This window comes from Chiloscyllium punctatum, chromosome 5 (genome assembly GCF_047496795.1).
Source record: "Chiloscyllium punctatum isolate Juve2018m chromosome 5, sChiPun1.3, whole genome shotgun sequence".
NCBI classification, from domain to species: domain Eukaryota; kingdom Metazoa; phylum Chordata; class Chondrichthyes; order Orectolobiformes; family Hemiscylliidae; genus Chiloscyllium; species Chiloscyllium punctatum.
Genome location: NC_092743.1, coordinates 9,510,169 through 9,518,139, shown reverse-complemented (window position 1 = coordinate 9,518,139; position 7,971 = coordinate 9,510,169).

Here is a 7,971-nt window from a genome sequence, read left to right as displayed (position 1 = left end):
GTTTTATATAGCCATTCAATGTCCTTCAAGACATTACTACCTAACAAGTGATAGAGGGTGCTGAGAGGGCGCCCATTGACTGGAACACTCTCTTCTCCAGGTCTGACTTGTAGGGGTTAACCATCAGTGTAGTCTTTTTTTGTACGAAGAAGTAATGAAAGAGATCTTTCCCAGGTAGCTTGAACTTCTGTTCAGCTGTTCGAAGGACACTATGACCTCCCCATCAAATAGATCTCCCAAACAGAAGATTCCTCTGGACTCCCAGAGCTTAAAGCCGGAGTCCATAGAACCCGGCTGGAATCTCATCATTCCCACTATGGGAGTGAAAGGGGAAGTTTTTTGTAAATTGCCCTCGCCCTGCCGCATTATTCTCCATGCTTTAATTGTGTTTAGGACAATCAGGTTTTTACAGTGATCCATAACAGTTCTCATCTTGTCCATAAGCAACAAATTAATAAGAGGGCATTTTGTCTGGGAGGCCTCAATGTCTAGCCAAATTGATTGCGGATCATGACAGGCCCACTCAGCCACATAGGATAACAAGAAACTCAATTGGTACCTCCTAAAGTCCAGAAAATCTAGATCCCCCCTTTCTTGCGGAAGCTGCAATTTATCCAGCTTAATTAGAGGTCATCGATGATGCCAAATAAAAGACCCGAGCCAGCTGTAAAACCTGCACAGTGTTTGCCTTGGCAGCATCAAAGAGAGCATTCGCATGGGATATAATAACAGTAGAAGAACATTCATCTTAACCAGAGCTATTCTACCCAACCAGGATATCGGAAGATCTTCCTGAAGGTCCTGCGTTATCTTCTCTAACTACTGCCCATAATTGGCTTTACATAATTGATCAAAAACCAGGGTAATAAAAATACCGAAAGACAGAAAACCTCCTGGTGAACACTGGAAGGGGAAAGTTGGAGATACTAGGAAGACCCCCCACAGACATGGCCTCTGATTTCATGAAATTAATTTTATACCCTGATAACAAACCAAATAGATTAATCACTTGTATTAAGCGAGGCACAGATGTCATTGGATAGGTTAAAAAGAGGAGGATGTCATCCATATAGAGAGTGACTTTATGCCTGCCTAAACCTACCTCTGAGCAGTTAAATTGGGATCCCAGTGGCTCAATCCCCAATGTAAATAATAGTGGCGACAGAGGCCACCCTTAATGTCAGCCTCTGCCAACACTAAAACTATCTGATCTTATATCATTAGTGAGCACCACTGCTTTCTGATCACTATACAGCACTGCCACCCATTTGGTAAAAACCTCTCCAAGATCAAACCATTCGATGATGTAAAAGAGGTACGGCCACTCCACCCGATCAAATGCTTTCTCTACATCCAGGGAGACTACCAAACCCGGGATCGCTCTTTGTTGACATACTTGGACCATATTTAATACTCTTCTAATATTATTGGTATTCCTATGACCCTTAATAAAACCCGTCTGGTTCTCCTTTACAATAAAAGGCAATACCCTCTCCAGCCTTATTGCCAACATTTTTAACAGGAATTTAAAATCCACGTTCAGTAACGATATGGGCCTGTACAAAGTGCAATCCTCTGGGGCTTTTCCTTTCTTAATAATAGGAATATTTGCTTCTCTCAAAGAAGATGGGAGGCAGCCCTGACTGAATGAGTAATTGTCCATATCTAAGAGTGGCCCAGCCAGCTTGTCTATAAACTCCTTATAAAACTCACTTTGAAATCCATCTGGCCCGGGTGCTTTACCACTCTGGAGCAGCCTCACTGACTCCTGTACTTCCTGAATTGTCAGGGGGACACTCAAAAAGGTCGCCTGCTCTGAGGTTACACCCGAAAGGTCCAGGGTCTTAAAAAAGGACTCCACCTATCATTCTATCCTCACAGCCCTCCGACTGATACAGCTCAAAATAAAACTTTCTAAATGCTGCATTAACCTTTTCGGCATTACAAGTAAGAGTACCAGCACTCTCTGATGGATGTAATAGATTGGGGGTGGTGGGCATTCTCCTTACTGACCAGGTACACTAGATATCTACCTGGTTTATCATCATACTCTAACAACCTCTGTTTCACAAAAGAGATTTCCCTCTTTCCTGTTTGGGTAATTGCCGCATTCAAAATAGCCCTAAGGGCTGTAGTCCGCTGAAGTTATTTATAGATGGCCTATCACAGTATGCTAACTCAGCTGCCTTCAGGTGAACCTCAAGCAAACGTTGCTGTTCTCCCCTCCGTCGCTTCCGGGTCACCGAGTAAGAAATAATCAAACCCCGTGCATAGCCCTTGGCAGTCTCCCACAGTACTGATGAATTACTGGCTGCACCTAAATTAATATCCCAAATAATTTTAAACTCCTGCAAAAAATACTCTATAAATTTGCTATCTTTCAGGAGGAAAGGGTCCATGCACCAGTGCCGGTACCCTGTCCCGACACCATCAGCTTTGACCTCCATGTACACTGTTGCATGATCAGAAACAGTAAGACAGCACAGAGTTCAAAGAGGTCAATGGGACAAAAAAAATTGTCAATTCTCATATAGCACTTATGTAGGTGAGAAATAAAGGTAAAGTCCCTACCTTCGGGGTGAAGACATCTCCACACGTCCACAAACCCAACTCGTTGTTCAGGTCCACCAACTGCCGGGATTGCGGAGACATAGCCGCAAGGCCCCGAGGCATCCTGCCCACCCTGGGGTCAATAATATGATTAAAGTCTCCTCCTATAATTGTATGATGCGCCCCAAGCACCATCAATCTAGTGAGGGCATCCATTATTAATTTAAAGGGATGTGCCGGGGAGAGGGCAATATACATTCCGAATCCCATATTCCTCTCCATTTGTTAGAGCTTTAAGTGTTATCAATCGCCTGGACTCATCCTTAATTTGGCCGAGCATTTGAAATGGGAGGTTCTTCCAGATGAGAAAAGCCACTCCTCTACTTTTTGAGTTAAAAGATGAGGAAACACCTGGCCGAATCCTTCCTGTTGCAACTTCAAATGCTCTTTATTGGTTAAATGTGTTTCTTGTAACAAGGCCACATCGACCCTCTCTTTTCTCAGGCTTAAGAGTATCTTTTTTCTCTTAATTGGTGAGTGACTTCCCTTAATATTCCAGGTGCACCAATTAAATGAATGGCTAGCCACAATCATCCAAAACAGTCTATGACTGCCCCCCCCCCCCCCCCCGGGAGGAAAAACTCCACTCATAGCGCACCAAGTGAAAACCATAAACAGTTCATATAAGTTTAAGAATATAACTTCCAAACCTTCTAACAACTACTTCTACAACATACCAACATATAACATATCTGAAAGGAGGTGTTCCCCCTTGTTTGCAGGGGGCGCTCATACCATCCATTAATCCCACCATGACTCCTTTTAGTTGGAGCCAATGCCCCAACCCCAGACAACACAAAGTAAGGGAATGTTTTATGACAAGAAAGTTAAAAGTGGGCACCCAACCCATCCCCTCCATACTGAAATCCTAGGCACATCTGGTAGAACAACAAAAAAACACCTCCCCCCACTTCCCCCCCCCATACTCTTGACCTCTGCCTTACTGATAGTGGACAGGCTTTGGGTAGTCAGAAGACGAGTTATCACAGAATTCCAAACCTCTAACTTACTCTTATAGCCACTGAATTTATATTAGTGGCTAGTTTACTTTCTATTCAATGGTAACCCTCAGGATGTAATTAGTGAGGGATTCAAAGATAGTCATGCCATTGAATATCAAAGGGTGATGTTTAGATTCTCCTTTTTTACCCACTTGTGGGATGTGGGCATCATTGGCTGGCCAGAGTTTTATTGCCTGTCCCTAGTTGCCCTTTGAGAAGGTGGTGGTGAGCTGCCTTTTTGAACTGCTGCAGTCCACTTGCCAGTGATATATTTCCAAGTTGGGATAGTGAGTGGCTTGGAGGGGAACTTGCAAGGGGTGGTATTCCCATGTATCTGCTGCTCTTATCCTTTAGGAAGGAAGTGATCACAAGTTTGGAAGGTGCTGTCTGAGGACTGTCTGAGTGCATCTTGTAGATTAGATTACTTACAGTGTGGAAACAGGTCCTTCGGACCAACAAGTCCATACCGCCCCGCCGAAGCGCAACCCACCCATACCCCTACATCTACCCCTTACCTAACACTACGGGCAATTTAGCATGGCCAGTTCACCTGACCTGCACATCTTTGGACTGTGGGAGGAAACCGGAGCACCCGGAGGAAACCCACGCAGACACGGGGAGAATGTGCAAACTCCACACAGTCAGTTGCCTGAGGCAGGAATTGAACCCGGGCCTCTGGCGCTGTGAGGCAGCAGTGCTAACCACTGTGCCACCGTGCCGCCCACAAATTGTAGCTTCATACTGCTGCTATTGAGTATTGGTGGTGGATGGAATGGATGCTTGTGGATGTGGTGCCAACTAAGTGGGCTGCTTCGTCCTGGATGGTGACAAGCTTCTTGAGTTTTGTTGGAGCTGCACCCATCCAGGTAAGTGTTGAGTATTCCATCACACCCCTGACTTGTTCATTCTAGATGTCCAGAGCAGAAAATGTGTTGCTGGAAAAGTGCAACAGGTCAGGCAGCATCCAAGGAGCAGGAGAATCGACGTTTCAGGCATGAGCCCTTCTTCAGGATGGGTGCAGTTCCAACAAAACTCACGAAGCTTGTCACCATCCATCCCTGAAGAAGGGCTCATGCCCGAAACGTCGATTCTCCTGCTCCTTGGATGCTGCCTGACCTGCTGCGCTTATCCAGCAACACATTTTCTGCTCTGATCTCCAGCACCTGCAGTCCTCACTTTCTCCTGGATATTGTCCAGGTCTTGCTGCATTTGAAATGAACTGCTTCAGTGTCTGAGGAGTTGCGAATTGTTCTGAACATTGTGCAATCATCAGCGAACATCTCCACTTCTGATCTTATAATGGAGGAAAGGTCATTGACGAAGCAGCTGAAGACGGCAAAAATGTAACAATGAAATTCAGATACAAAAGTCCACATTTTACTGAAGATTAAAAAAAAGTTCAATAGGGTAAATTTAATCATTTCATTCTAAATTATATATTTTGTTTTAAATTTGGTATTTTTGCTGCTTAATTTTGTTTTCAATTTACTCTTACAGATGATTCTTAAACCCTCATGTCTTTAAGGGAATGCATACATGTCTTGAGCAGATCTTCCTAACAATTCTGACCTATTTGGATGATAGTGCAATTGAGGTATCAGCTGTGTTTCACTAGGCAGCACCGTCAGCGTCAAGGAATGACAAACTTGTTGATATTCTTCTATGTACTTTAGGTGTCAGTGTTGGCTCAGTTATAAAATGTTTCTCTGAGTCAAAAGGCTGTGGCTTGAACAAATAACACTCCAGAGCCCAGGAGAAACAGGGTTGAAAGTGGTGCTGCACTGTCAGGGTGTGGTTCCTACACACCAACCCCCTCCCTCCCTGCAGATGGTGACTGTAGAGGGAACACTGGGAGAGTTGGCCCAGGTGAGATATTCTACCCCTTTCTCACTAATTAGGTTCTGGGCAAAAAGGCTCATGGGCAATGTTTCCAAACTGTCAGGAGGAAAGGCCCTTTGGAAGGTCAATTAATAGCCTCAACGCACCATCTTAATGAGCACCTCCATCCTCAGCGGTCAAGAATGGTGGCTGCTGCCCTGTGAACACAGGGGCAACCTACCTGTTGGGTTGCTGGGGGAAGAATCTGGAGCCAACTGGACACACTGATATTGGGGGTGCAAAACAGGAGACAAGGGTAAGGACAACAGTTTCCACAGGAAGTGAACCGGGTGGGTTTTTAGAACAGTCAATGGGAGGTGTCATGGTCACTATTACTAGGAATATTTTCATGTTCTGCAATTTATAAATTAAACCTTTAAATTCCATGGTGGGATTTGAACCCACGTCCTGAGAATATTAGCTCAGGTCTCTGGATTACTCACTGACATGCGCACCAGGTCACTATCCTCACCTTTAGGGTCTCACCCCAGCTGGTGCCAAACATGCTCAGGAGAACAGCTCATTAAATCTATAGGAACATGAAAACACTCCCTCACTTCCCTGGGACCCCTTGCTTCTTAGCATTGTATTTCTAGAATCTTGCTTCTTAGCATTGTATTTCTAGAATCTCTCCCCTCCTGGCATCCCCCCATGCCTCACTCGCACACAGCAGTCCAATCTCTTTCCTGGGTACCTCACTTTCCACTCCCTGTTTCCTATGGGTGTGGCAGTGGGGAATTATGGGCTGGAGGTTTGCGGGTGCTGAGAGGAGGAATTGGAATTGAACAAAGATTAAAGAAATCATTGAAAACCATTTATTTATCATTCAGCCTGAAGAGCTCAATGGGCTTGACTTCTGGCTCATGCTCTTGAAAAGGGCTCATTTTCACTGGGAATGGGCTCTGCCTCAAGGCTTCCCAAATTGGGGGTCATGACCCCATGGGGTCACGAGATGAGGCTGAGGGGAGGGGAGAGGTCACAAACCCTGAGGCTCAGACTGAGTGCTCACAGTTTGGAAGCCCCTTTGAGTCCTCTTTTGTTTCTTTCTTTTTGCTGGATGTCCTGTAGTGGACTTTGACGCCTAACAGCTGCAAAACAAAACCCCGTGAAAAGGTAGATGTCGGCTCGTTTTCAGAAAAGTCCTGCAGTTCAAGCAGTTCTCGTGATATTTCCGTGGAGGTGGCATCATCTTCCACCTCCATGCTGATGGATAATGTACAGTATAGGAGGAAGCCATTTGACGCATCCAGTCCATGTTAGTTTTCCCATGAGCAATCCAGTCAGTCCCACTCCATCTCGATCCCTATGACACTACTGGATTAGTTCCTTATTGCATCCATTCAATGTATTTGTGAAATGATTGATTGTTTCCACATCCACTGTCATTGTGGACAAAGAGTTCTCAAATGGAATATGAACAGGAGTTGACCATTTGGCCCCTCAAGCCTGTTCGGCCTTTTGTTAAGATTGTGGCTTTTCTGTTTGTATTTTGAATCCCATATTCCCATCTACTCCCAATAAACCCTTGATTCCCCTGCCTAATAAGAATCGATCCACCTCAGTCTTAAAAATATTCAATCGTCCCCCCTTGATCACCTTTTAAGGCAGAGTTCCAAAGTCACACAACTTTTTAAAACATTCTCTTCATCTCCATCCCAAAATGACAATCCCTCTTTTTAAAACATTGCCCCCGAATTCTGAATTGATTCTCAAAAAGAAACCTCCCCTCCATATTAACTTTGTTAAGACCACCTTGTAAGTTACCTCTTATTCTTCTAAACTGCAGTGGAAACAAACTCAGTCTTATCCAACAATCTTTTTGACAACCTACTCTTTCCAGATATCAATCCAGTAAACGCCTCTGAACTGCCTCCAATGCACTTATAACCTTCCTTGAACAAACAGACCAAAACCACATGATATTTGAGATGTACACTCATCAATGTGCTGCATAATTGAAATGGCAATCAACATACTTTGAGATTGTGGTATACTATTCATCCTTGCCTATTGATCAACATTCAACACATTCCGACCACAGCGGCCTCCTCAAATACCAGTGTAGCATTCAGCCCCATGAGTTATTTAGAAAAGTGAAGATTGAGAGGTGATCCATAGAGATTTTTTGAAAATAATGAAGGAACCTGATAAGTTAGATGTAGAGATTAGGTTTTCACTTGTGGGGCAGTCCACATGAATGTACGTTTATAGTTATGTTGAGACCATCTTTTTTTTATTTTGCTCGGTTTTGGTTTGGAACAGCAATTTGAAGCTAATTGAATTTTGAACAGTAGCTTGTTTTAAATGAGTAGAGAACAAAAGACAGATGTTCGCCATGGGAACTAGTCTGGAAGATTAATGCAGGTCAATCACTGCTTGAACGACACTATAGATGATTCAGCATCAAGATGGTGTTATACTCAGGGACTGATCACTGGTTGGACGTTGAAATGGTCAATCAAGGGAGGACCAGTGCTGGTCA